Here is a 17,204-nt window from a genome sequence, read left to right as displayed (position 1 = left end):
ATATATATATATATATATGTCTGTACATACACGTGCGTATACACCTACATGCTTATTTACATTTCCCATACTGTTGAATGACCGCCACTTACCGTCATGCATACCCACTTACATCTGCTTTAAAGCACCTTAATCACTCTATATCCGACTGCCATTATTGTGGGCATCATAAAAAATTAGCAGCCCTTGCATGGCTTGGACCCGAGAACAGGAACACCATAGTCACTGGTTTTACCACTAAACCATCCATGATACATTCTGTATGTATAGTAATTAGGATATATGACTTTACTACAGCCATTCCACAGTACTGGCAACAAATGTGACAGTCAGTTGGTGTACATATAGTTAGTACATGTTACTGTTCATATGTTTCTGAGAGGCATATGGATACATTTGCAAGTATACATATTTATGAATTGGGCACATACTTGACAACTACTTATATGCATGCATGTGTGATGTGTAGCTATGCGAATATAAGTATGTACATTTATAGATATATGACTACATATCTGGAGTTATACATGGCCATGTATATGAACAACAACATACGGGAGGTACCTGTACACAGGGGTTGTGTGTATCATTACGACGAGGAACCTGGAAGGGGTATACAATTTGTGGACATGTTCTGTTTAGAAGATGGCTATAGGGAAGCTTCATTGGAACATGTGAAAGGTATACATTCCTGATAATGCACGTGGGGAGATGTGCATCATGGTCAGGTGTTTAATCCTGGGTCATAGGTTCTGCAGGACCGGCTGGAGGATGAGCAGGGTTGTGGACAACTACTGCTAATGCAACTTGTGTCCAGATGTCTACAGGGCTGGACATTGTGTCATGCCACCAAGTCTAATCTTTAGAACAGACACGTATCCCATGAGGGATGGCCAAAGATTTTGGACACCAATTACTCCAATTCTTTTGGCTTTACAAAAATGAGGGCGGGTTATACATGCAAGGGATACCTAGTTTGCAAGCCTGAGACTGCCTAGGGTGAGACTGCCTACTAGATATGGGTGGGGGACACTATGTGCAGATATGACTGCGCCAAGCTAGCAGCCCAAGTATGGGTGGTTTTGGTGGACATTCAGCAAGGGGGGTGGTGTGCTGTGGAGGGGATGATGGATATTCAATTATGTATCCAGGTGTGTTGAAGTTGGATGGCTCAGTTCAGGCAGACCATTATGTGGGTGTGAGCCGGTAACATTTCTGTACATGTGTATCACACATTTTAATGTTCATATGTTTGTGGGATTTTGTTCTGCAGTATGGCCTGTCAGGGTGTATTGCGGATGTGAATGTGTGTTCTTTGGTTTCCTTTCTGATTCACCCACTGCTCCCTCGTACACCTCCAGTTCAACTATTGTACATCCAACCCATTCTCCCCTTAGCAAATTATTACATTACCCATCACCCCCCACCCATTTTCCACACACACCATCCACCCTTCTCTGGTTGATGGCCCATGGCAGAGACAACAGAACACATTGCGTACTCCACATATCTCTGGTGCCAATATGGTTGTGAGGACAACCCTAGCATATCTGATCTTCCACATGCTGTACTTCACGCACATAGGTACACGCAAATACTTATCTTTCATGACATGGTAGGTAGACCCGGGTAATACCCATTCATCTTTGAGCCGTCCAGACAAGAACAACTTGGACTGTGAATGGGCAAATATTGAGTGAATGCTGTGACCATTGGTAGGGTTGCCACCTTTTCAAATGGCCAAAGTGGGACATTTTTGGGACACACATCAGATTTTACAGGCCAACACATACCCACGGCCAGTACAAAGGATAGAACTTTACTTTTATGCCTAAATGAAAGCTTATTGTTGTAGCAGTTTAGTTGCGTATTCTGTTTCTTGTAACATTTAGGTATTTGAGATAGAGAAATAACTATTTCGTGGAACTATTACATAAAATATGGGACGTAATTATGTCCTACAATCGCAGGACATTTGCCATTTTTAATATTTTTGGTAAGGACACAACTTCCCAGAGAGGGACTGTCCCTCACAAAGTGGGACATGTGGTAACCCTAACCATTGGACTAGGCTTAGCAAATGACAGCGGCATGCAAACACGCTGCATTTCACTTCCACTTGGTATAACAATCAACACTACAATGAAATACAGGCACGGGGTTTTAAATGTCATTTGTTCGAGGGACGGGGGCTCAATATTCAGCTACATGCCTTTGTGTTTACTTTTTATTTTGGTGTTCACAGAATTGTCTTCTATGCTTTGCATATATTTCAGTATACATGGACACTGACAGGAGTGATTATTATTAGAGGCAGGCTATACTAGTCAGCATTTTAGGTTGCGCGTCTGCAGCCATCATGTTCATGCCTCCATGCAGCACTTTGACACTTGTGCACGTTTCCTGTGCACATAAACATTGTGGCAGTGCGCCTTCATTAATATGCATATGGTGCTGCTGCACCATCTCTAGGCCGCACGGTCGGCGCAAGGCTGATGCCGTCCTTGCGCCGAGCTTCATGACTCCCGGGGTCTGTCTATTCTGTGCTTATCCTCTGTGTTAATATAGCAATGATCTAGTCTCAACCAGGAGTTGTACCTTGTGGTATAAAAGGTGTCTCTGGGGTCCTCATTACTCAGGTGAATCATCATCCAAGCAGCAACCCATCCCATCTCCTGTATATATCTACTTAAGTATTTCCCCTCATTTATTGTACAGCTTCTGGGTCTCTCTTCTCTGCTTCTTTTTTTCTATATGCAGCAATCCAATTTCCCACCAGCAAAGATGGACCCTCCCTAAAATACAGTATCCTAGTTAATACCTTCCATACTACTCTTATACTTGATTGTTGTGGTGATAAATATAATGGTGGTACTGTTATTCTCTTGTCCTCTATCTTCCCCTTTATCCTTACAAATTTTACTTTTGTGGCTACCATTGTCTTTTTCAGCACTGACGGGTTTTTTTTTGTTTCTCATGGGGTTAAAATTGCTATTCCCCTCTCCTTTTCTTATTTCTGCAAAAGGATCCTGTGACTATAGTGTAACCCTACCTATTCATATTTCTTAAGTTTCACCTCACTCATATGTGTTCACTGAAGGGCCACCAGGTGAAAACCAACTCTTTTATCATACACATTGTCTATCCCTCTTTACAGGGTGTGATAACCTATTAACAATCCAGGTGACAGTTCTAATTATAGTCTCCATTTCTAGGTTTGGAGTAAACTTTATGTTCAGCCTTACTGTGCCCTACTTGCCTCCCTTTTTTAAGGAATGTTTTAGAACGTTTTGTCCCAGGTTGACCCTTATTTATTTTGTTTTCTTTTTTCTCCCCATCTGCACATCACTTCCCATCTCTTTTTTTGATGTGTATTTTACCTATGTTTTTTTCTTCATTTCCTTAAAGTTATTCATTACCTCTTGCTGATCTTACTAATCTAAATATTTTCAACCCATTTAAGTGTGTTTTAATCCCTTACTGAAAACACAATAAACCAACTCATGTAGGATCTCCATTCTCCTCAGGGTACTTGCTATGTAACAAACCAAATAAATAAAACTGTAAAAAGTGAAATATATTTTAAAAGAGCACATACTTTAATGGAAATACTTAATAAAAAAATAGGTTGAGTACTTTTGTCCCTTAAAACCAAACATGGGACTTCATCAGAACCAATTTAAAAACCGGGAAACCATTTAAATAAGTATTTAAATCACTCATATGTTTCTTGAGATCCAATAAGAAAACAAAAACAAATCACATAATTAAAAGCATACAGTACATAATATTCACAAACATTTAAGTAACATATACATTGCAAGTACCCTGAGGAGAATGGAGACACTACATGAGCTGGTTTGTTGTGATTTCAGTACTAGTTTCTTCAGCTGCACAAACACATACTGGATCTTTGTTTTCTGTGTTTTATTCCCTTCCCCACCCTCATCTGTTAACTATAAACAATTGTTCATTGTTCTCAACTTCCTTTGAGCAAGTGCTATTGACTCATCTTTCATCTTTTCATCTTTCAAGCTCCTTTCACCCATGTTTCTGCTTTAATGCATCTGAATCATGTTGCACTGCTCTCATTCACTCATAATCCTTTCCCCCCTCCCCAGAAATCTTGGTAGGGCGCAGTTTCACATTAACTTTCCTGATCACCCTGTGCACATCAGCTATCGGCCCCTTGAGCTTAAATGGGAGTGCCACTTCTTTTTTCTCATAAGCTGATTGACTAGGATATGGATTGCTGTTTGACTAGGATATGGATCGCTAACCATAGGTTTTCTGTACATCCCTCACTCACCATGGCCCATTTCTAATAGCAAAGTAATAGTCCAGATTGCATAACATTTTCTCATTTCCTGTGGCCTATCCATATCACTGCTAAATCTCCCTCCAAGCTTCAATCTGAATGTTTTGCACTATGCTTGTTGCCCTATTTTCAGACAGTGTAGCATTTCTTCTGGCAAGTTAATATTTGCATCTATCTTTTCACTTATACAGCAGGACTATGGATGTGTAGAGAAATACAATATATTAGTAACTTTATAGTAAGCCAGTTAAGGCAGTACAATAGTAAGGGAATAAATATAATATAATTAAATAAAATGTTATAATAATAAAAGAGACATCCATAGCAGTGACAATACCTCATGGCAATTCCACCCATCTTCTAGGAATAGTCATATCCATAAGCTTTAATAAGACTGAGTGGCTTCTCTCAAAGTAGTTTACATCTAAGATTATCTATTTAGAGATAAATGTGGAGATTAGGATTGTATGACTTTCCCCCGAGGATCATTTAGGATTTCATATCATTCATCACCTTTACATATAGCTCCCAGTCCCATATGTTTTTTAATTTTAGTTCCCACACATCCCATTACAATCTCTTGAGTCTGGTAGCCAGTTATTCCAGACCCTTTTTCTTCTTCTCTCTCCTTACCTCCCTTTTTCCTGTGGACAACCCTCATAATTTCAAGCCTTTCCTTCATTTACTGTTTCTATTGGAAAAATGAAAAAAAACTTTGATAGTTGAGCACTGTCATACTTTATCCCTGTTCTTCTCTTGGCCTTCAGTTCCTCTCTTGTCTGTTGCTTCCAACTGGTGGTTGACTGCATTTATAACCTGTTCAAGGTCCTTTCTGAGCTTGTAAATATAAACATCTGTCCAAGTTGCTGGGTAGAGCAATTTCCATCTTATTCCTCTCATTTTACAGATTTTTTTAGCTAATAAAAAGGCTTCTCTTCTCTTCCTGGTTTTCCAGGAGTAGTCTTAATCCCGGAAGATCTGCTGATCGATAGTCATCATCATCTTCTTCCTTGGTGGTAAGACTGCCACTAGAATCTGTTCCTTCCAGTCAAACAATTGTAATCTGGCAATAATCAGTCTGGGTTTTGTCTTACCTTCTATATTCAGTTGCCAAGCTGTATGATCAAGAGCTCTTCTTCAGGTATCTTTGTCCATTGTTGCAGTAGCTGTCTCACTTCTTTTTTAAAGTCTCCCATTTCCAATTTTATGTTTTACCATCAAGATCAATCTTCCAAATCTATCAGCTTTTCTTCCATCCAATCCAGCCTAGCATCTGCGGCATCCATTCTAGTTTTGATTTCAACATTCTGAACTATTACATGTTTGTACATTGGTAAGGCAAATACCACAACCATTGTGCCAACCTCCCACCAGCTGGATAGCTGAAGCATGTTTAGTAAGTTCTTTGCCTTAACTGTCCAAAGAAACCAAGTTAAATCATCCCTGGTCTATCCTGTCTTGAGGTACCCTAGATTCCTGACTGTTGAAAACATCCTAAAGCAAATGTTTTATTTTCCAGTACTGTATTGGTCCCCCGAACTGAAGCTGTAATTAACTGTCCAAAGAAACCAAGTTAAATCATTCTTGGTCTATCCTGTCTTGAGGTACCCTGGATTCCTGACTGCTGAAAACATCCTAAAGCAAATGCTTTATTTTCCAGTACTGTATTGGTTCCCCGAACCGAAGCTGTAATTAACTGTCCAAAGAAACCAAGTTAAATAATCCCTGGTCTATCCTGTCTTGAGGTACCCTGGATTCCTAACTGTTGAAAACATCCTAAAGCAAATGCTTTATTTTCCAGTACTGTATTGGTCCCCCAAACTGAAGCTGTAATTAACTGTCCAAAGAAACCAAGTGTATGTACCTTTTATAAAGTAGTCTGCACACCCAATAGCAATATTGTAATCCTAAATGTGCATGCTATCAGGCTACCGCTTAGCCCACTCAACCTGCTCTCCCCAGTCCATCACTCCCCCCTTAGGAGCCCTAGCCCTCCTCTATAATAAACTGATCCACTCACTAGATGGTGGCACTCACCTACTTATAAATACTTCATTGTAAACTAAATAGCTACTAGATATTGACTGTCCTATATTGCTCTATTTCCCTTCCCCAACATTTGTACTACATAACTGTAGAGTACATACAAGTTATCTTGATACTCTCTGTGCTACTTTGCTCTATTGCTCTTCCCTTATCTCTGTAACCTCCCTCCTTCCCCTCTGTCTCTCTTAGCAGTACTGTACCTCACCCCTGAGCCTTTACTGACTTGTGCTGCTATCCACCTTACTGATTGTTTCCTCGCTGACTTGCTCATCCATCTTCTTGGCTCTTCCAGCTCCATTCACCCTGCGGGCTCACGCCGCTCCCCTACCCTACCCCCAAATTCCACCCACCCCAGTAGTCCTAGCTTTATACTTCCCTAGCCACACCCCCACCTACCTATCAAATACTCCAACCAATCTAGACTACCTAGCCACTCCCCTCCTTAGTTTCACTTATCTCCTTCCCCACTTTCTCATACACCCTTACCCTGAGTACTTTTCCCTATTTCCTTTTTCCCTTAAAATATTTCCTCCAAAGACTCTTCATTTCCTTCTTAATCTACAATTCCCTTATTCCTGCCCAACCATCTTTTTGTTATAGTACAAGCTACCTTTTTGTACTTCCACAGCAAATCTTAGCAACATGCCCACAAAAAATAAAACTCGCCAAACTAAGTTAATACTTATAGCCATACTTATACCTGCCCTCACTTCTGCCTATCTCTTCACCTCCTTTGAAAAAGTGAATTATGTTCACTTTGACTACTCTCCAAAACAAACAGCTTGTCGAACTTCTACCCTTACCCATTCTCATATAACTATTACATCTGCTCCATGCTACCTGCTAGCCAAATCCCATCGCCTCACACATATGAAAGTCCATAACTCCTCCATAAGCATACATATAGCTCTCAGTCCCATATGTTTTTTAATTTTAGTTCCCACACATCCCATTACAATCTCTTGAGTCTGGTAGCCAGTTATTCCAGACCCTTTTTCTTCTCTCTCCTTACCTCCCTTTTTCCTGTGGACAACCCTCATAATTTCAAGCCTTTCCTTCATTTACTGTTTCTATTGGAAAAATGAAAAAAAACTTTGATAGTTGAGCACTGTCATACTTTATCCCTGTTCTTCTCTTGGCCTTCAGTTCCTCTCTTGTCTTTTGCTTCCAACTGGTGGTTAACTGCATTTATAACCTGTTCAAGGTCCTTTCTGAGCTTGTAAATAAGTTCTTTGCCTTAAATCTAACTAGTTACTTTTACAACCCTACTTCAAGGCTAAAAGCTCCCACCTTAAAAGATGGTGATATCCACCACAACCCAGGCCCAACCAATGTTGCCACAGTCACAGCTCACAACACCACTTCTTCTACCATAACCACCTTAACCTGTCTCCCAACCTCCTTACTAATAGGTCATCTTAATATCCGCAGTGTCAATAACAAAGTTGCCCATCTCCATGCCCTTCTTGATATTCATTCCTTTGATATCTTCTGTCCTACAGAAACTTGGTTAAAACTAGGAACTAAGGACAATGGGATAATGCCCCAGGCTATAATATGCTGAGATTAGACCGTACAAAATGTAAGGGTGGAGGAGTAGCCATTCTGTATAAAACTGGTTTATAGATCTCCACAATACCCTTTACCCCCCCCTTAGACAGTAAGGCAGAAATCCTTATCTCTAGACTTAAACTAAACACTAGCAAATCCCTAAACATCATCTGTACCTACCCTCCTCCAGGTAATAATAACACTACAATAGAGAATATTCTAAGCTGGTTTTCCACTACCTATCCACAAGAAACAATTATATTAGGGGACTTTAATACTGACTGGGAGTGTATCAACACTGATAATCCTTCCTCACATATTAAACTACATGGTGTTAACCAAACAATCACCTCCACTACTAGAATTAACAGACCAAATAAAAAGAGAGTATCTTAGATTGGATTCTTACAAACAGACAAGAAACTTATAAAGTTGGAACCTTACCTGATGATGAGTGATCATACTTTGACTTACATTGTAAGACAAAAGAATGATATTCCTAACTCCCCACATTCAGGATTTTAAGGTCAAACAAGCATTTTAACCCTATATCTTTCCAAAATGAACTTGACGCCTGTGAATGGTACCCTCTAAAAACTCTCCCTCTTGAAGAGACTGTTAAATATTTCAACTTTAAATTCCTAACAATTCTAGATGAACATGCACCCAAATGAACTATTAGAATGAAGTCCAAGACTGCCCCTTGGCTGTCAAAAGATACTAGACAAAAGATACTACTAAGGAACAAATCTCGGGCTAAATGGAGAGCTAGTAAATCCATCTCTGATAATCAAACCTTTAGACAATTAAGAAATTTACACAAAAAGAGCTATTCTCACTGATAAAAAAACTACTATTGTAAACTACAGCAAACTCACCATAATAATCAAAAGTTCTGGTCAAGCTTAAATAGACTACTTCATCCTGGTCACTCTAGCACACCATCCCCACTAGGAGCTGCTAATAATACCCCCCCAGCAAATTGCCAATGCCTTCAACACCTTTTTTACAGACACTATACAATCCTTAGCCCATCAACTATCTGTAGACAGCACTATTCTCCCTATCCCTTTACCTGACACTCTACCTACCTTCCAACTTCAACCCATCTCTATTACCTACATCCAAAAAATCATCCAAAAACTTAAGCCTTGCACCCCCTCTGCAGACCAGTTACCATCAGAATATCTGCAAAGAGCTGCTAAATGAGTAGCCTACCCTATATCTATACTTATAAATAGAACCATCATCGAAGCAAACATCCCAGACATTTGGAAAATCTCCCATATAATCCCTTTACATAAAGGTGGTAACTCTAATGATTATTCCAATTACAGGCTTATGGCTCTCCTATCACCCCTAGCTAAGGTTATGTAAAAATGCATTCATCACCAGCTAATAGACCACTTAACCCAACACAATATCTTAGCAAACTGCCAACATGGCTTCAGGCCCTACCACAGCACCACTACAGCTCTCCTTTCTTTCACCGACTCCATCAACCTTAACCGTAACAGCAATAGCCTTTCCTCAGCACTTTTTATTGATTTATCTAAAGTTTTTGATATGGTTAACCACTCCCTGCTTATAAAGATCCTTGAATCCCTCTCTCTAGACAACAAGGCTATCCTCTGGTTTAAATCCTACCTTAATAATAGGCAACAGGCAGTTCTCTGGGAGAATAAGCTATCCTCCCACCTGTCCATCTCCCTTGGAGTCCCTCAGGGCTCCATTCTAGGTCCTCTCCTTTTCTCCTTGTTCATCAATGACCTCCATGCTGTAATCCCTCAAGCAACCACTATACAATATGCGGACAATTCTACACTCACATGTACTGCCAATACTTCATCTGAACTTCAAACACTAACCCAGAAAGTCTTTAGCACAGTAGAAACTTGGTTCTTGAAACACTGCCTCCTGTTGAATGCTAAAAAGACCAAGCACTTGCTCTTCTCACCTAACACTACCCCCCCATTGATTTCTCAATAAAATCCACTAATGGCACCCTTATATCCACAGACTTCTCCACCAAACTGCTAGGCATCACAATTAATAATAATCTCACCTTTAATAACCATATTAACAATACCATTAAAACAGTAAACAGAAAAAATAGGCTCCTTATATAGAATAAAACCTTTCTTAACCCCAACATCCAGAGTTAAAATTGTTCACTCCCATTTAATCTCATCTCTTCTGTATGCTTCACCCATATACACTAACCTAAAAAAACTAATCTTGTCAAACTAGCCAACTCCTATAACAATATAGCCAGATTTGCCACTGGGAGCCATTATAGAACTCACCATTGTCTGAACCTACAGCAACTTGAATAGTTAGAACTAAAAAACATTTTGATATTTTCACAACTTACCATAGTTCATAAAATATTTTACCAACCAAACAACACCCCTATACTTTCCAACCTTATTACCCCTTACAGAAATCTCAACTCTTTACGATCTTCCAGGAAACTTCTTGCTAACACAAGCAAGTCTAATAACCTGGCAGGCGACTCCTTATTCAACAATACCACTGGAAAAAACTGGAATATGCTGCCACAAGAGCTAACTATACATCCCTCACTGCCACTTTTTAAACAAAGACTCAAGAAACACCTTAAGACACACTAGTTATGTCCCTGTTCCAACCCCGACTAATCCTCTGATTTTCTCTACTCTACCACTATACTGCATCCTCTTTGCTAAACTATTATGCTATAGCCCTTTTAAGTAGTGAATATCTCAAGTAATTTTCATAAGTCTTATGAATGTTCTGTTTCAACCGTTCTGTATATTTTTTTCTCAAATAACATTCTGTAAAATGACCTTTCCTATTTTTGTATAATCATTGGGAAGAAATCTATTCTTTCATCAAGAATTAGCTGATACTTAGCATTATAACATCCTTTCCTTGTGTTATTGTTGCAGGATATATATGTTTGATATGATCAGATGGAAAAAAAAATGTGTATGATATTGTAATGTTTTTACTGTATCTTTGTGTTCTCAAATGGAGCTTATCTCCCCGGGCCTCCACTGAAAATGGACATACAATCCAGCTGGACTAGCCCTGTTAACAAATGTAAAATAAAATAAATAAATAAATACCTCTTCAAGCTTCTTTTCACATGTTGCTAGGCTGTCCCACAGTAACAGTTTCAGGTCTCAAATTTGCTTTCATATTGTTTTAACAGTGACTGATAGCAAACATTTTGACTTAGACTCATTTTTGGTGGATTTTTGACTTCATTATTCTTCTCATACTCGCTGTTCATTCAGTCTTCTGTTAATAAACCTTTTTTTCAGACAAAATGGATCTGGGGCTCAGCAGAGTCTGTCCTTCACGTCTTTAAGGTTATATTTTCTTTGACATAGGAGCAGTGCTTGTATGTTGCCATTCCGTGTTCCTCTGTACCATAAGTCTCACATTCTAACCTAGATTGTCATTACAACTGAAGAAAAATTAGAGTCTTATATATTCCCATTTACCACTGATATACAAGCCAGCCAGTGTACCACCTGTAACCATTACAAAGTTAAAATATAGTTCCAACAGAAAATGTTATCTCTCAATATAGTGAGAAAAAAAGTAGGAACTATGCTAATGGCATCAGAGATATTATTAATTAAAATCTTTGAGAGTCTGTCATAACTGATAAAGGGCATGATATATCTTCTAAAATGGTACTCGTTTCATAATGTAAAACTTAGACAGCTGTTGGATTTATGCTTAATCTCTACAGCAAATCTTAAGTCATTTTGTTTTAATTATTTACTACTTTACTCATTTTTTTTAGATTTGGATACATGCAGGTTCTGCTAAGCAGATTTAAGATTCAGTAATTTTCTGATAACTGCTCTGAGCTGCACACTCACACACACACACACACACACACACACACACACAAACACACACACACACACACACACACACACACACACACACACACCTTTTAAGCTCAGGAAGCACCAGGTTGTGTATTGTATGAAGCTCTGGTTTATTTAAAAATTCACAGAGTAAATCAAAATAGTCCACTTGGCTTGTAGATTAAACCAAAACAACTGTTGGATACTTTGGTTAATTTTCAGCAGTTATTTATAGACGCACATATCCCTCTAGGAAATGGACTGCCATTAGAAGCCCCTGACTATAGATCTTAACCTGGTCCTTATTCCATCTCTGTAGTCCAGGTGTTCCTCCAGGTTTACTGTCCCAGTTAGAACCAAAAGGGCTGTCTCACTTCACACCACTAGCAAGCTTTAGATACATTCCTGCTCACTCTTCTGAACAGACACATGAAGAGTAAACTTCCTGACTTGCTGTTGCAGGCTGTTTCCTTTTACATAGCACTAATTCAATCGTTGACTTGGCAGCTTGCCTATAGGTAGTTTTCCTAGCTAACATCAATGAATCTTTCCATTTCCAAATCATATTTAAAAGCGCATGCACTTTTTTTTTTTCAAATTGAACATGTCACGATATGTATTTGATAGTAACCTCCCTTTCAAACAGCACACTGGAAATGTAATAACAGAATAAGAAGATTGGAGAGCTATATAATCACAATCTGGTATCAACAGCAAAAAAGAAGATTAATAAAACTTTATTCCTTAAACTATTCTACCAAACTAAACACATAAACAATCTACTTGTACAACATACGATGTGGTAGCAAAATTCCCCATAAATGAGTATCCTACTTATACCACTGATCCTGCACTGGATGTCATACAGAAACAAAGTATGTGCAATTAATGCTCATTCCCAAACTGCAATAACCCAAATCTCATCCTGTTTTCATATCTGTATTAGACTGATGTAACTCATCAAAGCATCTGCAGTCTTCAATCAGCCTTCTGCTTACTATAAACAAGAGCATACCAACCACGGGGATAAAGCCTCAAGTTCATATCTAACTAAACAGTTGAATATGCTACTAAATGGCCCAAATGCAATCCAAGTTAACAACTCCTTCAAACATCAATACAATTTTTTATCTGTCCAAAACAATAATGTGAACAGACTACAGTATAATTACTTAGGTCTATTACCTTTCTATTTCCTTCTCACATTGCAACTTCAAAGCTCTATAAATGGTTGTTGTATGATTAGTAATTAAGCACGGTATGCAGAAATTTGAATTAATTTACGTTCTTTTTCCACTTATATTTGGTGTTCTGTCTAAGTGCATTATGTTAATGTCTGCACCTTTACATCAGTACACTGTTCTAAGAGATATCTCACCTCTCCTATTAAAGCTACATCTTAGAGTTAATTGTGAGCAACATATGCCAGTGTATTGCTTTTAAAATGATTTGTTATTACATATTATAATAATAGTTAATTTTAAGTTTTGTGGATGGTAATAACCCAGGGGACTTCTGATAATGTATTTTTTAGTTCAAAGAACATGTATACAAATAACTGTATTAGGTATTAAAAAAATGTATTACATATACAATGTTTATAGGTTTCATGGCTTATAGGTTTGCAGGTAAGCGCTAGGTAATCAGTCTGCAGACCTATAACCCTAGTCAATAGCCCACATTGCACAATTTCCCCCAAGACTCAAATAGGACAATACAAGACAGACCAGAGATGATTTCAGGTTGCTAATCCAGTTATTTAGTTTACCTTCTTCTCGACTTGACAAATAGTGATGGTTTGTCCCAGAGGTGGAGAAACACTGGGATATGAATCTGTCACAAAAACATGTCTTATTTATCTGTTAATTAAAATTTAAAATCTTTAGTCGGGTATTTCACGGACTATTTCTTTCAAAAAGGTTTGCATCTTTCATGTCTTCAAAGGCTAGACAGAGTTCCCTACAGAGGAGTCTGTAACAAACTGTATACAGAGACATAGCTATCAGTCTGACCTGATAACTTAAGATTTTTGAGGTCATTGATCTTTTCTGTTATGAACTTTTGAGGTTTCAAGCTGACTGCCAAAAGGGATGATACATTCAATAATGGATCTGATGAGATAGCAGTGAAGGGGGATTAAGACTTCTTTGGATCCAGAGAAATTGCATTTGGAAATTAGATGAGCCAGATAGAAGGTCTTTCATGTTACTGTGGAGACATGATGATCAAAAGATAAGAAATTATCAAGAAGAATGCTTAGCTCCTTTACATCATTATGTGGTTGGAGCAGTGTGTCACTTACATAGTATAGGAAAATGTTTTGTTTACCAACATTAAGTATACTAAATTTTGATACAATTCTTTTGAGAACATTGTTCTTGTATCAGTTGTTAACATGTTCTAATCCACATCAGAGCACCTGTGAGTTAGTGGATTTAAATAACAACATTCAGTTTGCAGTCATCTGAACTCATAGATCACCATAGACCAGGAGTGTTGGCCTGAAGATCTCAGAGATGGATGCCAAGCAGGAGAGGGCCCAACACTGAGTCCTGTGTTAAATCACTGGCACCTGTTTTATTTTTGGATGTGGTATCTTTGACTCCAACTATATGGGTTCTATGAGACAATATTACACCCAGGCAGGAATGCAGTGTACTGCCAAGTACTGTGTGCACTATGAGGAAAAACGTCCATAAAGCCAGAAATGTGTATATCACCAAACATTGATTCCACAAACTAGAAAAGCAAATGTGCAGTCTTCGTCTTTATTCATACATAAATTAGTTGGAAAGTGACATCCATGTTAAGCTACAGATCAGGAATAAAGCATTTTTATGCCATTGCCATTGCTATCATAATTAATATGACATAATTTTAAATTGTTTAAATACAATACCAACAATGGCATCATATTAGATTGCCCAAATATGTATGTGAACTTTTTATATTCAGTACCAATACAATTTTAGAATGCGCAGAAATGTGTGAACACTAAATGATATCAGAATCCAAACACATCTTCAGAAGTATTAACTTAGCCATATGTTTAAAATATTGAAAACTATATCAGCAATGACCTCATCTCTAATTGCCCAGAAATGTATATGAGATATTTAAATTCAGTATAAAAATGGATCATTAGTATTTATTTGCCTGAAGTCTGAACTGGTTAAATGTAATATCAACAATGACATCATCGGAAATCACCCAATCTTTTCACCTCTAGAACTGGGTTTACTATCAATTGTGTGAAAGACAAGCTGTCGGCACGTATGCTGCCGAAAATCAGATTATCGTTTGCACAATGTCAACTGCATGGGGCAGTCAAACACAGTAGTGCATTTGCATGTGTTTTCGACAAACTGTACGGAGATCACGGTACAGTGGGGAGTGGAAATTCATCCATATCCCCACTGCATTGTGATCTCAGAGTTGGAATATATATTTAGCAGGGGGTGTGAGGAGCACAGCCTCCCACAGGGGAAGGCAGGGGGGCATTCTCTCCTGCAAAAACGTGATATGTCATATAGGAGTTTGAGTTACATCAGCTCCTATACAGATATCATGTGATGTTTTCAGTAACAATGTCGACTCAAATGTGTCGATCATTTGGGTTGACATTGTATAGGAGTGGAGAGTCCAGTTTTGGTATTTATTTTCGCTGCTGTGACCGGCAAATGTTTTGCCTTTTGCAATAATTATAGTAAACCCTAAAACTGTATATGAACTCATAGGATCATAGGAGGTTACTGGGGCCCTTACAAGTCTAGCCAAGAGTTTATCCACCCCAAAAAAAAACGTCAGTCAGCACCTGTCACCTCTGCCAATGAGGGACACAGGTGGGACAGAAGTGGAACCCCTGGGACAAATTTGTGGTTTTCCATCCACTCATCAAGGTTGCACTTGAAGAGGGTTAGCGAGGCACTCTGTTTGTGGTGTATGGGAGGTCTATTCCAGAGAAGTAGCAGCTTCTAGGACAGAAACTATCTCTCTAGTAGGTTTTATTGATGCTGCAAATTTGATTCATTACTTTCGAGTGGGTAATGTGCAAGGAGTTAGACTTACGAATATGGAGCATCTCTAGTAGGGCAGGGTCTGAGATTGCCTTGTAGGTGAGAGACAGATCACCCCTGAGCAATCTGTATGATACTAAGTAGAGTGATAGTGATTTGAGTCTGTCCACAGAGGACAGGTGTTAGAGGCCATGGATTCTCTTTGTGAAGTATTTCTGTGGCCTTTCCTCTTGGTGCAGATGCTTGGAGAGGTACATACCAAATTGAGAGTTATACACGATTATTTGTATAATTAGAGAGGAGTACAGATAGATAATAACCTCTTTTTCTGGATGCAATCCCTTTACTTATGAGATGAACCAAGTAAAAGGATTTTCTGACCACTGCCGCTACATGATGGTCGAATGTGAGATTGTTTTAACCTGAGTATCCAGGTGTCTCATTACAGATTGTGTGTTTAGGGGGTTACTGTTGATGTAGTAATCAGTAAGGACCGTGTTTTTGCAGAAGGGTATGATGATACATTTTTTTGTATTTGGCTTGAGGCCATGACTTTGGCACCTGTCATTAGTTGCTATAAGACCATCTTGCAGTATGTTAACATCATTTGGGGAGTCAATGACAGCAACTAACTTACAATCTTCCACAAACTTGATCAGCTATAGGACTTTTGTCTTTGCCTGGACCTCTGAGAAGTAGATGCCAAACAATAAGGTCCCAGGACAGATCCCTGGGGAACTCCACTAGTAACAGGTCTGCTATTGGAGGTGGAGTCACCAATTTTGACCATGAGGGACCCGTTGGTTAGCCAGTTGGCCACCCACCTGATGAGATAGGGATTTATGCCAAGTTGTGTTAGCTTTTCCATGATGCCTGAGTGGGGGATTGTGTCAAAGACCCTGACCAAGTCAAAGTGAGCCGTATGTACTGACTTCCCCTCATCCAGGCCTTTGGTGACAGTCTCAAAGAAGTCAAACAGGTTCAACAGTCAAGATCTGCTCTTGATGATCTAAACTGGGTGGGGTCAATTGCTTGGAGATTGCCTATGCCCTTGTTTCTAAGATCAATAATAATACACTCCATGGCTTCACAGATCAGACTTGGCAAGATAACAGAGTGACAGTTTCCAGGGTCAGTAGTGGCACCACCTTTATGCAAGGGGATGACAATGGCAGTTCTCCACTCTGCTGGAATGAAACCTGTATTTAGGCTGTGGTTGAATAGGGCCCTGAAGGGCAAAGCCTGTTCTTGCTGGGTATGGTACAGAATACAGCCTGGGATACTATCAGGTCCCATGGAAGCTGTGTTCCTTACCTTGGTTAGGGCCTTTAACACTTGATCTACAGAGATGTGCGGTGTGGGACAAGTATCGGGGATGTCAAAAGAGCCTTTGAGAGGGGATGG

The sequence above is a fragment of the Protopterus annectens genome, chromosome 2.part0, assembly GCF_019279795.1.
Source record: "Protopterus annectens isolate FY-2018-M chromosome 2.part0, PAN1.0, whole genome shotgun sequence".
Classification (NCBI taxonomy): Eukaryota; Metazoa; Chordata; order Ceratodontiformes; family Protopteridae; genus Protopterus; species Protopterus annectens.
The sequence above is the reverse complement of the archived record's forward strand: the minus strand, read 5'-3'. Positions refer to the sequence as shown.